A 19037-nucleotide genomic window follows, 5' to 3' on the forward strand; every position below is an offset into this window, starting at 1 on the left:
AGCAATGGGAATGACAATGGTTAAAATACACTATGAGATGTCATAGCAAGCTGATTCTTGTGTATGACTGATGTATGCTGATGCAAAACTTTTTCTTAACTTTTGTAGTTTTTAAATGTTTTTATTAATTTTTTGAAAATTTCATGCATGTATGAGTCAACGTATGCACTCCTCTCTCTTCCAAGATCCATCTCGTACTCCCATCCCTCTTCCAACTTCAGGTCCTCATTTTGTTTTTAAGAGCCCACTGCATCCAATTCATACTGTGCATATATGCATGGTGTGGAACATACATGAGATAGATGCCCCAGTGGACAGAAGTCCCAGTAGACAGAACAATCCAGACTGGGGATATCTCTAGAGACAAACACAAAGAAAGCAACATGGAGTGTGATATGTTCAGAACTCAACACGGGATTGCTGCCTCTCTCCTTCTAATGTATAATTCCCATAGGGTAAGCATCACTCCAGTTTCTTGCCTTAAAAGGAAGTTGGCTGTGCCCTTCCATACTACTGGAGAGGATTCCATCTGGAACTTCAGAAGCAGGACTGCAAGGGCTGCCAACACCAAACATATCTCCTCTACAAAGTCAACGAGATCAATCCAGCTTTGCAGGGTATCCTCCATAGATAGTAGCTGTAACTTTCAATGTGATCACTACTGTTACGCAGCAGTCGTGGGTCTGTTTTACTGCTACACCATGCATTTTAAGTATTCATAAACTAATCATCTATCATTGGAACCTGAACCCGGCCAAGTTCAAGGCCAAGAAGGGGTCAATAAATGCTGCAATAAGAAAGACTGTGTCTTCTTTATAGATTTCTTGCTTAGTATGGCAGTTGTCACAGCTGTCAGCACTAGAGTAGCCCACCCTGTGTAAAGCCCACTTGCTCATTATGAAAAAATACCATGAGAAGCTCTGAGCTATAGCTTTGTAACAAATGACATTTTCATGTATTTTTATATCTGGGTGTAATGAACATGGACTACAAATATCCAGCATGTTGCAGGAAGTGAACCCCAAACCCTCTTTGAAGAGGAGCAAATTATACATAGCATCTGTCCAAGCATGATAGTGATGGTGAACCATTTGGCAAAGGACACCTTCCTGTCAGAAAGGACTTGAACTCTTATGAGAGCCAGGGGACTTTATTAACTGGGTTGTGATTAGTCAACTGCATGCTGACATCTGGTGCAGGAAGGACTTGTACCATTCCCAAGACCACAGAATGAAGCCTGGACTGCTCTACGCTTCTGGCTCTTAAACCACAGGGAAAAGTGGCCCTGGGTTAGAGGAAAATCATTTTCTCTGGCCAATACCAGAATTTCTATATGTATATGAAGCCTATGAAAGAAATATGTTCATTATGGAACTTATTTAATGGAGTTCAGATTTTAATGCTACTGCCTTTCTCATGGCTTCTGTAAACATTTCCAAGAATGTCCTGGCCTGACTCCTATCAAGACATGAGCCAGGTGCTCCAAATGCTTGCAAACACTTCAGTTGCCAGAAGAATGCTTAACTGACCCCATGTGCCAGACGTTAGTGCCAAAGAGTTGACATTCTTGCCTTTTACCTCCAGATCCTCTTCTAGAACTTTGATCTTCTGAATAGGATTAGCATCAGAGGTGCACTGAGAAAGCACAGGACTGAGCACGGGGGCTGTGTAGCTAGCTCAGTGGCAGAGAGCGCTTACTTAGGAAGCACAGTGCTTTAGAAATAACATAACTACAGCCAAGTTAGCAGCCAGCATCACTCCAAATGTTTATAAGTACAGACTCAATTTATTCCTTACAGCAACTCTATGAGACTGCACTGCCACTAAGTCTCTAAGTGTTGAACAGAGTGACTCCATTCAGGAGACCACAGTAGACTTGCCTGGTACGATTCATATGCCAAACACAAGGGGGGAGAAACACTCTTATCATTATCTCGCTTAGTCTTTTTATTCTCTGACAAAAGGAAAAATGGTTGATCCTGTACAGTCCAGTTACTTACAGCTCCCTCTATGGAGAAAGTTAAAAACATGAGGAAAGCAAATTTAATTAGTTCCGTAGTAATTATTGTCAGACTAAATTATACTTTAAAATTTAATATACCAATCACCACTTAATTAGCAAAGTGAGTCGCAGAGGATAGCTTTATGCTCTGAAGTTAATAAAAACTGGCTAGTAAGCGTCATCTATAGATTCTACTTTTCCTAGAATGGAGTGTTTCTTAGTTTGTTTGCTCACACACCCTGCCCATCTCCAAACCACCCACCAAAATGAAAGTGGAAATAGACCAAAGATTTCCCATGATTTCTAAATCTGCAGAAATTCTTCACTGCTGAATTTGACTATAAAGCTAGGATGGAGTCATAGATACCAGGCTTTGTAGTAGGAGGGAGAATGCTGGAGAGGTGGGGATGATACATCCAACCTCTAGATACGGCACAGATGCATTGGCAGAGATGAGGGAGCGCTGTCTACCTGCCACTCTGGAACGGGGATGCTAAGGGGAAAGACTCTATTGCAAGAGGATGAAGAAAAGCTACTTCTCCTGGAGGACCTGTTGGATATAGCATCCCTGGCTCACCAATTCTACACAACCAAAATTCTAGTCCCACTTTTCCAAGCAGCTCACAGCCAGACTTCCCCAATTGCAGACAGAACAGAAAAGTAAACAGGGGTCTCTTTCCAGGAAGCTTCCATATAATGTCAGGGAAAAGAAGAGGGAAAGCAGGTTGTGTTGCATTAAGCTAATTCCCCACTTTAAAGCAAAAGTTGTCTGTGCATATGTAGCCAGAAGGATGTCTTTCAGGGATAGGCTGGCAGTATGTTGAGATTCCTATTGTCTGTTACTCTGCACAGAATATCAAGATCACTGTTTGATTGTTCTTGGTGGAGAATAGAATGCTTTGACACAGGCAGCTTTAGCAGAGCCCAGGAAGAAAGAAGCCCTGGCTTGGTTCAGAGAAGCAGGCACAGGTTACGGAGTTGAATGTTGACAGATAGCATGTCCTATTGAGCATGGATCAGGCGAGGCCAGGTCCTTCTCCCCTACAGCTGTCAGGGTCATCTGCACATGAGCTGGAGGAGGGGATGCTCTGTGGATGCCCTTCACCATCTGCCTCTCAAACAGAATCCATGCTCAGCAACCCACTCTCACTTTAGCCTTAATCCCCAGATGCTCTGTGGCTCAAATATGGAAAGCATTTTTTTTTTTTAATTTAAGGCACAAATCCTCTAAGCAGAGCCTGCAAAGTACATTATACCCCATGTGAAGGCAATAGCCTGGGAAGAAAAAAAATCTCTCACGTGGAAAGTATCTTACTTCTACAAGCCAGGTGACTCTTCCAGGCTTTAGGAGGATCACCTGAGTTAAAATATGCAAAGCCCCTTTGAACCACACAAAGCAGAAAGTGAACTATCTGCAAGTTATCACTTGATATTATCATTCCCATTTGCACATAAGAAAATGAGACTCGGGTTCAGCAAATCGCCCACTGTCCACTGATAAGGAAATCAGGGTCTATCACGTCCCTAATCGGTCTCTTTTAGGGTGCTGCCTCCTTATAAGCAGAATGAGATGAGAACGATAAGTCAGAACTCACATTAATTCATGCCTAAGTTAAAACCCAGGAACACCTGATCTATAACAGTATGCTTTCAACGGAAGCTCTGACGAAGCCACAGATTCCCTTTCATGGGAAAGGTTGAGCAGTCACTCCCCATCTTTGGCCACTTGGATGAAAAATGAAGCTATTTTGCCATCTGTGAGATGTAACACTCAGTGCTTAGGTATCCAGACCCTATGGACCATACCTTATAATCTTACTTGAACTGAAATCAAGACCAGAAAGTCTCATGTGTTTCAGACACAAACATTGCAACAGGATAATACATGCAGTGTACCATGACTATGGAGCCTCAGCATCTCTGCACCAGACCATTTACATACAGAAAGAACTATCTCACACGGCAATGCTTCTTATCACTCTATACTTTTGCTATACTATACTCTAACCAAGAAATAACTGAAAATAAATACAGACCCCAAAAGAACTCAGTGGTGCAGGCAGGGTATCCACAATGCCTCTCTCTGTCCACTGTCCATTGTTCCTGATCATGCCTTCATCCTTGTTGCCTTTCCCTACAAGAATAAGCCCCATGAAAGTCCCATGTGAGAGTCACGTACATGGAAGCTAGGGCTGAAGAGCCTGTTTTTGTTGGTTTTCCTCTGATGTGAAAATTAGAACATTCATGCTGTTCAGAAACCACAGAAAGCCTGCCAATGATAAAGCTATTCTTCTATCTTTCTTAGATGGGACATAAATTGCAAGGCAGAGAAAAGAATTCCCCCCAGTCCACAGGGGACACTGCAAATTTACTGACAACTGAAAGATGGATGGCCTGTGCTATTATTCATTCCGTTGTCTGTCAGTCAACACTTGTCACCCAAACAAAAGTGAACACGTGTGTGGTTTTTCATTCTCTCTTCAGTGCAAGCCACCCAAGGCCAGCTGTTTCTCACCACAACAACTGCTCCCCTTGGTTCTCCCAGTCATATCCCATCATAGGAGAGGGAAAAGATGCCTGAAGGGCTCTGGAAGCAAAAGTGTCCTCTTGTTCCCAAGGGAAATGCAGAGATATGTCAGGCTATGCCTTCATTCCTACAAAGAAATAAATACGTAGCTGAGCAGGGTCCTCTTAATGAAGCATCTCTAGGGGGACAGTGGGGCAAGGCAGGCCAAGAAAACTAGTCACTTAAGCTGAGCACATGTGATAGGAGTCAGGAATGGATACTGGGGGATAAAACAAGACAAACAATTAAATGTAAATGTAGGAAAGGTGTCAGAACCTGAAAATAAATCTGAAGACAAGAGACTGCTTCACTGTGAGATCTTTACGGATGCCGCAAAACTTTCCTCACCATGCACCTTACTTGATTGATCCTAAGACAGAGTTTTCCACACTTAACAACGCTGAAATTCAAATGCATTTTATAATGGATAACCTGTCATGGCCAAGTTGGTAATGAATTTTTTTCTACTTGATATATTAAATAATAGTTCTTGCAATCTACAGCCTCATACACTTTTCAAAATATGAGTAACATGGTCAAGTACTGTGCAGGATAGCTCCCTAAGAATTATATCATCTGGTTTTCTTCTTTTCTTTCTCCTCCTCTTCCTCCTCCCCCACCTCCTCCTCCTCATCCTTTTCCTTCTTCTTCTCCTCTTTCTCCTTCTTCTCTTTTGGTATAAGGCTTACCGAGAAAACCATGAAAAGGTATCATTCAAAGTGGGAAATTTGGAGATTCACAGAACTGTATAACAATTATCACTGTCATCTTTAGGACAGCTTTGTCACCCTGTAGTGAGCCTCCATGGTCATTAAGAATCACCACAGTTTTACTCCTAAACACCCAGCCCTAAAGCACCTCCCACTTATTTTCTAGTTCTACAAATTTGTCTTTGATGGACGTTTCACAGTCTATACAACCTCTTGTGCCTGTTTTCTTTCATGTGTCAGAATGTTGTCAGAATTTATTCATGGGGCAACATCCATCAATACATTATTCCTTTAATGGCTGAATAATATCACTATATCTTTTATATCAGTATACTCTACTTTGTTAATTCATAAACCCCATGAGTGACATGGCTGAAATTTGGTTGCTTCTAATTCCCTCTCTCTCTTTCCTCCTCCCTCTGTCCCCTCTCTCTCTACGGTATTATATCCGTTTTTCTGTGTGTGTTCCTGTGGTAGAGGCCAAAGTTCAGTCTTGGATACATTGAATACTCCACACTTGGTTTTTTAAGTTAAGGTCTCTCACTGAGCCTGAAGCTCATCAATTCAGCCAGCTGGCTGGCCAGTGAACTTCAGAGATTCACCTATCTCTGTATCCTCCACCTCAGTGCTGGGCTCACAGACCCATGCTGCCACATCCAGCTTTTATATAGGGACTGAAACTCAGGACTTAATGTTTGTATAGCAAATACTTTACTAAAACTATCTTCCAAGCCCTCTCCTACCCTTTGGCTATAACTATAATAATTATTGTATGAGTATAGTTAGGTGTAGGTTTTTATGGTGAAAATGTACTTATTTTTTTTTGAAAATACATGTAGGAGTTGAATCAATGAGCCCAATAGTAACTATATGGTTAATATTTTGAAGGACTACCAAAATGTTTTCCAAAGTGGCTGTATCAACTTGCATCTCCTATAAGCGGGTTGGAAAGGGTCCAGTTTCCCTATCTCCTCATCAACACTTGAGATTATCTGACTCTAGTGTTAACCATCCCAGTGGCTATCCCACTGTGGTTTTAATTTGTATTTATCTAATGATTAATGATACTTTTTTTTTCATGAGTTTACCACTTAACCTGAAAACATTCAGAGAACATTCAACTCTTATTTTGCAACATACTTTGAGCTTTTCCCATATTCTAGCCATGCAGAAAGCTGATTGCATTAATGGCCCCACTTCTTGCAGTGTTCTCTGTATTCATATTCTTTGCCAAGTAATTTGACAGTAATCTCTCTTGCTGTCTCTGAACTTGTTCCCACAACTTGATTTGGCCAATAGGATGCTTGGACAGTATGCCAAGCAAGCCTGATGGAGGCTGAGATTTGTGGTACTGAGCCAAATAGTTATAGCATCTCAACCAAGACGAACCAAGTACCCAGCCAACCCCCTGACACATAAACAAAACCCAGGAAGTTTGGTAGAGCTGCCTAGAAGGTTTGTAGCTCATCACAGATACATCAGCAAATACAGCCCATAATACCCTAAGCCCAAAGACTTGTGGACTCACTGTTTCTTTTCCCACACCACTGAGAACGAATGCTTGGTGATTTTGCAGTACTTTTCTAGGCTTGTCAAAAGACAGTATCTTAAGTGCTGAGGATAGAAGAAATGAAGAAAGCCCCTGTCCTCAAGAAATTGTAATGAATTAAGAGAGGGCAAAAAAGTATCCAACAGTTAAAGAGGCCTTCAGTGTCTTCTATGAAGAACATTTGGGCACTTCTTTGACCAAGTGTCTATGCGGTATTTCAAATGAGAGCGACCTTAAGAGTCTGGAGGACAAAGCTTCTTAGTTATCCCCACCCCTAATTTCTTTACCTGGTACATTTCACCAGCTCCCTTGTGGCTCACTGTTGTGTATCTCCTACCCATATCATGCTTCTCCAGGAGCCATTAAAAATGTTTGGTGATGCGCAGACTTGGCATAAAATTTTAATTATGAATCTTGGTTGCCCAAATTAGTGTGCTAGCATAACTTTAATTAAAAGTTACTGCTTCATATTCCTCTCAAGTCCTACTCTGATTTTAAAAAAAAAAATGGCTTACTATCCTTGCAAGTCATTGCCTTAAGCCTCTTTTGGCTTCTCTTGCAATTTCCTTTAAGGTGCTTTAGGTCAGCCATACTTCAGCTCCTCATTAGTCACAATGCAGACTTAACCCAATTTTTAAAAACCACAGAAGTTTCTGGAATCATCTGTTCCACATTTGACATTTTAACAAACATTTTTTACTAGGCTTCCTATAGCTAGGTGGCTCAAGGGGGTTAAAAAAATGAAGAAGAAGAAGAAGAAGAAGAAGAAGAAGAAGAAGAAGGAGGAGGAGGAGGAGGAGGAGGAGGAGGAGGAGGAGGAGGAGTAATGTAAGCTATGTCTCCAAAGTAGACTCCCTCATGCCTTTGGGGTTTTTTTTTTTCAAGTTGTAAATCATCTCCTTTGAAACAGTTAAGTGAGTAACCCCAATTATGGAGAGTCTAAGGTCAGCCATTGGTGGGATGGAGATACTTATGGAGCATCTGAGGAAAGCTAGGAACCTTTGTGCCAAAACAAGCCCAGATGTATTCATGCAATATTCATAAATTTACAGGAGCCCAACTTGAAAGCCTTAAGTTCTGTCTAAACATTTGTCCTGATGAGCTTGTTAGAAGGATTTTGAGTGCTACTATGAAAGGGCCAGAGTAAATATTTTTAATCAAGAAGTGTGTGTGTCTAGCCAACGGTGCATATGTTGCACCTTGAATATGTGGAAAATACAGAGAAGGGTTTGTTCATCAGTATTGGGCAAGATGATCTGCACTATGGAAACTAACAAAATATCCAGATTTGAGCAATTCACACTCAGGCCCACAGTCCCAACACTATCAGGATCTTGCCAAAGGCTCAAGGCAAGTGACTTTCCCTCCCAGAACCATGGTATTGTTGCCTTCAGAAAGAAATCCCAGGGATGTGAAATATCACTAAATCATTATAAGAATTTAAATGAAAACTACATTCAGATCTCAACCCACCAGTCATATGAGGGCCATCCATGATACAAGTAAGAACAAACACTGGTAAGGATATGGTCAAAGGAGGACCCTTATCGCTGCTGGTGTGAACATAGACTGGTCCAGCCTCTACGGAAATCAATATGGAAGTGCCCCAAGAAAAATAACAACAGACCTACCAAATGCCCTAGCTATACCGCTCCTGGGTATTTGCCCAGAAGACTCAAAGCCAATATCACAGAAATACCTGGACACTAGGGTTTATTACAGATCTTTTGAAGCAGCTGAGCTATACAATCAAACTAAGGTGTCCTACTGCAGAGGAATGGGCAAGGAAAATGTGGTTTGTATGCACAGTGGGAATTTTTCAACAGTGAAGAATGAAGTGTATGTCCTTTTCAGGAAAGTAGATGCAACTGGATATGGTCATATGATTTGAATTGTGCAACTCTCAGAAATACAATTATATTTTCTTTCATTTCTAGGCTCTGAGTTTTATATATATTTAAGATCCAATATGTTTAGATGACATGAAGATAGAATTGAAAGTGTCTGGAAGAAAATAGGAGGGGGGCGGTTAATAAGAGGAGGGACACAGACAGAAGAGTAGGGGCCTATGGGCGAGAATATATTCCAAGTACATTATATCCTTGCATAAAAATGGCTGTATATCCTACTGCAATAAAAGCACATTCATATGTATATGTGTAATTGTAAGGCAGGGGAGTTGATTCAGTCAGTGAAGTTCTTTCTTTGTAAGCACAGCGGTTTGAGTTTAGTCCCCAGAACCTAGGAGGCCATGAATCAGAAAGAGAATAAAATAGGAAGTTGGAGAGACTCAGGGGAAGGGGAAAATGATGTAATTATATCTCAATTTCAAATAAATAAAGAAATCAATTAAAATTCTGGATGCAGTAGCACACATTTATAGTCCTGCCCTGAAGAGTGGGAAACTGGCTAACTCTTGGTGTATGCTGGCCAGCAAACATAGTGTACCTACCAATTTTTAAAAAAAGGGGGAGTGGGGTAGAAGATGGCACATGAGAAAAGATATGCAACACTCTCCTCTGGCTACATATACACACAAATAAACAACTACAAAGAGAGGCAAGCATTTGAACTGTGTGATCTGTGGTCACCAAGTGCTTCTCTCTGGATATCTGCTAGATTCTCTGTATGCCAGAATAGATAATTTACTTTCTTTTTTATTTATTTCCTTGAGGCTTCCTTCAAGTCTTCTGATTCCAATTTCTTCACAGGTTTAAGGGTGGGTCCCAGGACCATAGGCACAAAAAATTAGTAGGCACAGTCAGGTTTAGGAAGCACTGGATTAAGTTGTCCTTGGAGAAGGTCATTTCTAACATCACTACCTCATGAGGCTAGTGTGGTATGTGTGTGTAAGTGTGTGTGTGTGTGTGTGTGTGTGTGTGTGTCCATTCCCTGTGGTTTTGGACAGATGAGATCTGAAGCTTGAGCCTGTGAACCCCACAAGAAATGCACTTTTCATACTGTGTAAGGCAAACAGATATCCTTTTCCATGCTGTCCAGATGCCCTCTGTATCCATTCAGCACAGAAACTGGCTGTGTCAGCCACCAATAGCTGAGGCTGCCCCTGGCAACCTGCCTGCTGCCCCCATGATGCTGGACCTGTACCCTGGAGCCATGCTGAGGCTCTCTGGGTCTATCTTCCTTCTGGCAGGCAGCTGTTCTAGCAGACACCCTGAGCAGATGTTGTATGTAGGAATCATAATACGCGGGGTGCTTCTAGAAAAAAATTATATAATACATAAAGACAATCATTGTTAGCAAGGTCATAATTCTGACTCCAAAAAAAAAAAAAATCCCTGGCTTATAGAAATAGGTCTATACAGTGTCACTAACAGCTATAGAAGCTGACTTTGTGGTGACTTTACCAGGCTTTGGTGACTTTTGTGAAAGTAGCATGGGTGCTAGAGGTTATCGTGGCAATGGGCAAGACTTCAAGGAGTTAATGGGGGTGAGAGTGTGAAGTGGCATATGCTATACTGCAGGCATGAGAACGGCTGTCCTAACTGAGAGAGCTCTAAGCACCTGGTCATAGGTGGAGAAAATCCAAAACAAAAATTGTATACTGCAGTGAACTCTGGGTTAGCTTGACTCTACAGGGAGCTGGAATTTGTGAGTTTTACCTGAATGATCTGAAAGAGATTAAGATTAGCAAAATACTAAATCTTCTTATCCATTCTATTAACCCAGTCTCCTTCACATTCTCCCTCAACACACAGAATTCAGGAATCTGGCCTTGGTGCCCTAGGATCACCTCAAAATAACACAGAGCTGGCATTTGCACTTGCAGTTCCTGGGGCAGGGGGGGGGGGGTGTCACGGGAGCATGCTAATCACCTGAAATCTGTCTAGCTGTGACCTCTGTGTGTGGAGAGAGCACTGTTTGTGATGGGAGGAAGCTCAGGTCCAGGTCGCACTCATTTCCATAAGATCTTGGAAAGGGCACGTCCCTTTTACTGAGTCTCTGCCAAAGAAGAGAATCAAAATAAGTTGTCTGATGTCTTCCGACTGTACCATCTTCCATCCACCATTCCTGGTTGTGGTCCAAAGGGTGGCCCTAGAAGAGATAAGGCAAGAGCCAAGGCATCCCCGTGGTGGTAGGAAGAACACAGGATTCTTTGTCCCGCTGCGGCCGTTTACTAGAAACTCCTGTCCCCATCCAGAGTGCAGATTCCTCTCGTAAGACAAAGGACTCACCAGACATTTGTAAGTACTGTGGTTTCTAGATCATTTTTATGCTACCTTCTTCTTCACTTTGGATTATCCTCAACTCATTGATCCCATCAAGCTCTATTTTAAGGAAAGGGGGTGTGGTACATGATTCAGAGGCCTTAGCACCTGTTTACTCTCATTTCTTCTTGGAGCTTTCCCAGGCAGTGCCACCCTGTGACCACTATGTGTGTGTGAGAGAGAGAGAGCCAGGCAGAACTCACCTTGTGTCTCTCAGGGGTCAGTCTTGGGCTCTGTCAGCACTGGACAGATCCAGGAGAAGCTAATTTTAGTAAGGGCACTCAGGTCCTTCCCTCCTTCTTGATGCCAAGAAACACAGACCTGCACCAAAGGCACCTTTCTTCTGTAAGCGTAAGACAAAGTCTCAGGCACCCGCAACTCTTGAAACAACCAGGTCTGCCTCCCTAACTCCCCTGGCCACTTCCATGGGAAATTCTTTTTGTATCTTTTTCTCTGGCTCAAAGTCTTTCCAAAATGTGTTAAATCTATTCTGCTTTGGTAATTAGAACATGGTGGTGAGAATCAAATCGTGTTTTTATTTTTTTGTTTTGTTTTGTTTTGTTTTTAAAGATGGCTACACCACCTCATGGCCATAGTTACAAACATTGATCTTGGTCTTAATAGACATAAATGGTACCAGAGACAGCTCTAAATATCAAGGGAAAGGCCCAAAAGGGTCCTCTAGAAGTATAGCTTTGAAAATAAATAAGACTCTGGGCTGGGTAGTCTGCAAACATTTCATTACCCCACCCACACCATGGGACATCATGTTGTTCCTTTACAGCAAATGCAATTTAGTCATTTAGAAGTTAAGACTTCTGAAAATCCGGGTCTGAACCCAGTTCTATCTACATATCCCGCTACCTATATGCTCTCTATTCTTTGTGGTTTTGCTCTTCTTTCCTATGCAGAACAAGTGAACTCATTCTTGCAATCTGAAGGTCTTGGGCAATCCCCTTCTTGGTAAAGCCAGTGTCCCACTGCTAGGGAATTCTCCAAAGGAAATAAAACAAGTACACTGCAAGGATGTCTGCACCCTGTGTTTAGGTCACTAGATGATCAGGAGCCAAGAAAGTGAGTCAACCTAAAGTGTCTATCAGCAAATGCACGAAGGAAAATGTGACACCATGAAACTGTTCAGCACTGGGGAGAAAGGGACAGAAAAATGTTCAGTGGTAATATGAATGAACTTGGAGGACTGAAGTCAAGCAAAATAATAAGCAGAGAAAGACAAATTTTACATGAATGTATTTGTGTACAGAATTTAAAGTTCACCCTCAGAAGTCTAGATCATAGCATAGTAATTATAAGATTGGGGGGGGGGTGCAGACGGGAGCAGGTAGGAGGGTTGGGAGAAACTGGCCAAGGACTAAAAGTTACAGTGAGGTACAAAGAATAAATTCTGGCTAGAGTTAATAATGGTGCACTATATATTTTTAAAATAATTAGAAGATCTTTTGAATATTCTCATCACAAAGGAAGAAATGTTTAATGTGCCAGATAGATTAGCTATCCTGGTGTGCTGCTCATCACACAATGTATATGCATCAAAACATCATGCCATGCACCAGAAACTGTACAATTATTATGCATCAATAAGAAACAACCTACAAAGCTACATAAATAAAAATTCTGTCTAAAGAGAGGATTTTTAGATGGTTCGCTTTATAGACATGGAGATATCCTGAGTTAAACTGTGTTGTATCGACTTCCTGTGTTGACTTATTTATTTTGTTTAACTTCTCTGAATTTTCTCTCTAAATTTTCATTCAGTTGTTAAATTTCCTATATTTATCTTTGAAACTCTGACAACCTCCATTCTGGTCCCTTTCCTAGACGTCTTCAACAAATATTTATGGAAAGAATGAGAAAATGTATATGACTGCATGTTAAATTTAGTGTGTATATAAAATACATTATACCTATTTGGTTTTATTTGCTTGGTATCAATTATTAAATAAGGTACAATTGAATTGAAGATGTAGAAAAAGGCTTCCTGACTAGGAAGAGCTATCTAAGAGCACAATGTACAAAAGATGCAAATTAATATGAAATAGTGAGGTGAGCCTCGTAACTCACACGGAAGTGACCTCTCTTCCAGTTCCAACTTTGCAACCAATTAGTTATAGGACCCTGAACCAAATGTGTAAGGTCTCTGGCCTCAGTTTTCCAGCAGCATTCCTTGTAACTCAGGCCTATGTGTTTATGTGTGGATGCTCAGAGAACACAAGCCTTGTTTATAGGCTCATTCTTAATAAGGAATCCAGAAACAAACTAAATGGCTACCTTTTCCTCTTGTGACATTCAAGAAATTCAAGGTGACCAGTGTAATTAACTTCTCTCTGTGGGCTTTGTGAACCCCAATGAAATGCTGGCAGAAAAGAGGTTGTTTTAATTTGCAAATATCTGTCCTGCCTAGTTCAATTCAACCTTCCTCCCAACAAGAAGCTGGCAGCTCTTGCCTTTGCAGAGGTCGGAGCCACAGCCACTGGTTGCTGCTCAGAATAGCGTGCTCAAAGAGAAAAGGACTCGGAAAGCAAAGCCCCTTCTGATTGCACTGGGCAGTGCAGAATCTAAACATGCAGGCATTTGAAGGCAGATGGAGACACACTGGTTAGATAAATGATGAGCTCCCCCCCCACACACACACACACTGAATAAACTGTTGACAAGAAAGATCACAGATGAGATGGAAGGAAGGGAAGTGTGAGGAGAACCAAACATCTGTTTGAATGACACTTGGGAAAAGGAAACTGTCTTTTCCTCTATGGGTGCTATGTGGATCTGTGTCCTAAGTTACCAGTCAGCAATGATACAATGTGCCCTGTGGTCACTGTACAGGAAGAAATATTTACCACCACACCATAATAGGTGTCTCTATACTTCACCTCTATTCAGTCAGCTCTGACGATCCCATCTTAACCAATAGTTCAACACAAGACAAAATCTGGCTTCTGTGGTAAACCCAGCCTCCCAGGCGATATAATAACAAACTTGAAGTAATTCAAGGTTAGTGGGGATTCAGTATAGCTTTGGACTATGATTTAATTTTGCATATATATATATATATGTATGTATGTGTGTGTGTGTATATGTATGTATATGTGTATGTGTATGTGTATGTGTATGTGTATGTGTATGTGTATGTGTGTGTGTATGTGTATATGCATATGCATATGCATATATATTCTTCTCTTTTGTCCATGTTAATCCATGGGTACAGGAAAATAATCTTAGGCACAGGAAGCCACAAACTCATGCTCTCCCTAATAGTCACATTGCTTTTGTTCCCTCACCCCTCTTCCAAACAATCATTCCATGGAAATCCAGGCACTAGAAGTCCTCTGCCCAGAACTGTCCTCGCTCCCTTAGCCCTCAGCTAATTTAGGTCATGAATAAACATTCCACTCATGAATAATCCATTTCCACTCTGATGCAAGACATGTTGGGTTCTCATAACGGGCCACACAAAGGGAAAAAAAAGATGGAACACCATAGGACCTAAATGAAATAACCCAAGCCATGAGCATCACTCTGTGTGCCTCATGACACACACAGAAATCCCCGCAATGATTTGGACTCCTAGCTGCAGGAGGCCAACCAGTTTCTACTCTGTCCGCCGATCTTAATTTTTGATTGCTTTTTCCTTTTCAAATACATGAAAGCAGAATAGCAGCCCATCAATTTCCTTTTGATTTGAAAATAATAGCGTGCTATGGTGATTGTTTTACACAAATCCAGCATCAGAAGCTACGCCTGTACCCTGAGCTTAATTCATTAATTCGATCTTTGCTTCCTGTTTAAGTGAATTGACTTCTCGTAATGGGGTTATTCTGGCAAACATTCTGTCAGCAATCTTCTGTTGCTCAACTACTTTGAAGCTCTTAAGTGAGATTTGATTATGACGAGCTATGATCGAGTACCCTCTATTTGTTATTGAGTTTCTTGGGTCTTAGCTCCATGGTTACTGAGCCTCTGTCTTGTGAGAGGAAGTGGGAGGGGAGCACAGAAAGCAGAAGAGGTTCGGAATTCAAACAGAATTGTGTTGTGTTTCTAGCTTCAATATTTGCTATCAGTGTTCCTTGGAGCAAGCTGCTTAACCTCTCTCAGCCTTGCTCCTTGGTAAAATTAGGAAATTTACACCTATCTCCCAAGTGAGAATTACCTGCGATCGCTATAAAGCACCTAGAACAGCGGTTTTCAGCCTTCCTAATGCTGGGATCCTTTAATATGCTTCCTCAAGCTGCGGTGACCCTTAACCATAAAATTATTTTCCTGGCTACTTCACAATTGTAATCTTAAGACTGTTATGAATATGCAAATATGCAAATATCTGTATTTTCCAGTGGTCTTAGATGATCCTCATGAAAGGGCCATTTGACCCCCAAAGAGGTCACTACCTATGGATTGAGAATAGCTGACTAGAGGAAGTATATTGTCTGAGTGCAAAGCATCACTGTGTTCATGATTTGGACTCCATCTCCTTGTGGACCATAGACGTGCATCTGCAGGTTCTTTTTCACCAACAGTTCCCATTGTGGGTGAAAGAGGATGCATTGATGTCAGAGAATCTAATCAGTCAAGTCAACACTCTACTGTCCCGGCCATTTAAAAACTTCAGCACCTACAAGAACACTGAAGGATCCTTTCATTTCACAAGCATTAACTGAATACCCATTGTAAGCAGGCACTGTGTATTCCAACAAAGTGCACAGACAGATGGACTATCCTGTGTGCTTACATAAACATATTCTTCTTAAAGCTCTCTGACATTCTCGTCTTGCTTCTTGTTCTACAAATGCAAAGGCAGAGGCTTTAAAAAGTCATGCAATTTGCCCAAAGTCACATATTCTGTAGATGGTTCGGCCTTGATTTACACTGTAGTCTATTTCACCGCCAGACAAACTCCTCGTGACTAATATGTTATGCTGCCTCCATGTTGATTCGTTCCTGAGTAATTTTCCTGGCCTCCCAAATGGAGATAATGCATATGAAAGTGATGATGTGTTGCAAAACTCTATCCAGATGTTGGTTATTACTTTAAAGTGGCATTTAGTGCATTGTTAACAAACATTAATATGAGTGAGATGCACAGATGGTGGGGCCTTCAGAACGGATCCACCTACGCATCTTTTCATGATGACAAAATGAATTTGAGACTGAGGTTGCCAGGGCACACATCTAAGGCACCAAATATTACTTGAGCCCCCGATGTTCCCCTAGTAAAGACAAATGGGCAGACACCCACCCCTTGAGGGACCCTTTGCTTAGGAGGGAAGACAAATATATTGCAGCCAGTGTTTGGTAAATTCAGGAAGAGAAATAAATGTGTTCAGGGTAGAGGAATAGCCAAAAGTAAAAACTGTTCAACCAAGCTAGGGCGGAAGTGGCCAGAAGGAAGGGTGAGTGATTATAAATTCACCAAACACAAGAGGCCCAATCCCAGGCACCTCTCACTTAAAGCCAAGATTTATGGCTCGTATTTCAGCGGACAGTTGTTATAACTGCGCAGCATCCTGCTGCAGGCGGGAGCTGGGTTCCAGCTGCAGGTACATGAGTCTGTCACATTCCTGCTCTGCTCCCTCACTTCTTGTCAGTCATCACCGACCCAGCCAAGCGAGGGAAGGCAGAGGCCAAGGCTCCAGTGGAGCAGCACATTAAAGCCGGGCCCCTGGCTCTGGCAACTCAGACTTGTCTTACAGCTTTTACAGATCTCAAAGCCAGCCCCTGGAAGGAGACCTAGATGCCCACTCCCTAGTTACTCAAACATGTGATGAACAATGGCTGGCTCTTATTGCCAGCAGCTCTGGAGGTCACCAAGAAGTCAGGTACAGGCCTGAGTTCACCCAGCAGAGCTGGGCCAGCAGTAGCTACTGTTAGTGCAAGATTTGGACTCATGGTTGGACCCTTGAGGAGAGAGAGGAATGAACCCCTCAGTACAGGGAATAGAAATGGCAGAGGCTGGATGCCTCTTGCTGGGATTTCAACTGCACCGTGAGACCCTGGGAAATTCACCTGGCTGCGTTTAGGGCTCTTCATTTGCATAATATACATAATCGTACATAGTTTGCTTAAAGCATGCGTAGCTTTTATCCAAAATGCTTGGGACCAAAAGTGTTTTGACGTTCAGACATTTTTTTTCAGAATCAGAAATATTTGTGTATTTATAATGAGATGTCTGGAGGATGGAGCTCAAGGCTAAACCTGAAACCCATTTATTTTCCAGCCTAAAGGCAATTTCAGATCATGTTTTCATGCATCTGCATTTAAACTGTAGCCCATCACGCAAGGTCAGGTGTGGGATTGCTCACTGGGAGTGGCATCGTGTCTGTGTTCAGAAAGTTGCCGATTGTGACGTATCTCAGATCGTAGGTTGTCAGAGCAGAAGGCTTTGCTCAACCAATATTTGTTAAGAAGAATAAGTGCAAAAATATCTGAGTCTTTGTCTAGCCATGGACAGGTGCCTTTTAATGAATCCATCAGTCAGTCAGCATATTCAGTGTGTGTAGACCACTGTTGTTTGTGGCAAGGATACAACCACATGTGAAAGAAACGCTGGATTCCATACTTCTCTAATGGAGCATTTAGTAAGTAACCATTTCAAATTTAATTTCTACCTTGGAGGCACCATCCTATGTAGCAATACCACTGCAATATGAGAAAAAAGGAAATAACACGTTCTCTTCATCAAGTGAATCAGCTCTGTAAAAAAAAAAAAAAAATGAGACAATATTTTTTACATATCCACATGCCATACTATGTCACATAGGATTCATGACTGCAAGCAAAAGACTAGCTGTGATTGTCTGGGGCCAAATGGAAGTTTATTGAAAGGATACTAGTGGGAAGCTTGTGGTCCAAAAAGAGATTTACTGAAAGGATGCTAGTAGAAGCTCCAGATCTAAAAGGAAATTTATTGATAGGAGGTTAGTAGGAGGCAGAGATCCTACATGAGATTTAATGGGAGGATCCTGATGAGATACTGGAGACCCAAACAAAGGATGCTAAGCACCAGTAGCTATAACTACTGCTCAGAAGGACATCAAAGGCTCTAAGATGTCACTGTTGCCAGGTTAGCTGACTTCTACCAAGCCATTACCTACATGCTCCAGATGCAATGCCATGCCTGTTGGCTATCTCAGTGAATACTAGAAGCATCTACACCCAACTTTTCCAGAAGACAACCACTGGGAATTGCTTTCCTCCTGAGACCATCCTTTCTAGGGAAGACAGACGTTCCTATTTGGCTGGGAGTATTGGATTGCAAACCATTGGATAATTGATTTATATCTATAACACTGTTTCTTCTGGTCACCCATGAATGGAGAGATGATGGGAGATGGATGGCTTGGCCTTATCTATTAGCAAAAAAAAAATAAACTTTGCTGGAACCCATCATTAGAGGGAGGATTCCAGTTCAATGAGTGGGATCTCAGTGTGTAGGGGAAAGCATTTTCTCTGAGAAGAGCCTGAAAGCAGACTGTTCTGCAGAGAAACTGCATTTCTGGGCTTGTCATTCACCATTACAGCATCGAGATGCCTGTGTGATCTATGGCAGTGCTGTATTCTCAGGAAGCTCTTAATACTGCCTGGTCTATAAACAGACAAACATATTTTCATCCTTGCTGGATGTCAAAGCTGCAATTCCCCAAGGCCAGGACGAATCACTAGTCATTCTCTGGAACACTCCAGGTGACTGTGGGACAAAGGTCTTTTCAAGTTAATTATGAAAGTTCTTAATAAATGTCAGCTTTTCCTATTAGCTTGGGTATTGGGAGGAAAAGTATATTTGAAGACACAGTCTGGGTGGGAGAAGAGTCTAAATTGTGTGGAATGATTTATGACATAGAACTACTAGGTTAAACCAAGGAAGGTCAATAGGGAGAGGTCATTTGACTGGGAACCTTTAGGAAAACAGCCGAATGAAAACTTCCATTGTGGTCAAACAGCATCTGTTCAATTTCACCTATGGCAGGAAATAAGG

The 19037-nt window shown here is 41.8% G+C and overlaps 1 protein-coding gene across 5 annotated transcripts in view; it reads left to right on the forward strand.

Annotated features, from left to right (window-relative positions):
- Car10 (carbonic anhydrase 10) overlaps positions 1-19037 on the forward strand; it is a 504947-nt gene that overhangs the window by 337259 nt on the left and 148651 nt on the right. The gene's annotated exons all lie outside the window — the stretch shown is intronic.

Source organism: Mus musculus, chromosome 11, assembly GCF_000001635.26.
Source record: "Mus musculus strain C57BL/6J chromosome 11, GRCm38.p6 C57BL/6J".
Classification (NCBI taxonomy): domain Eukaryota; kingdom Metazoa; phylum Chordata; class Mammalia; order Rodentia; family Muridae; genus Mus; species Mus musculus.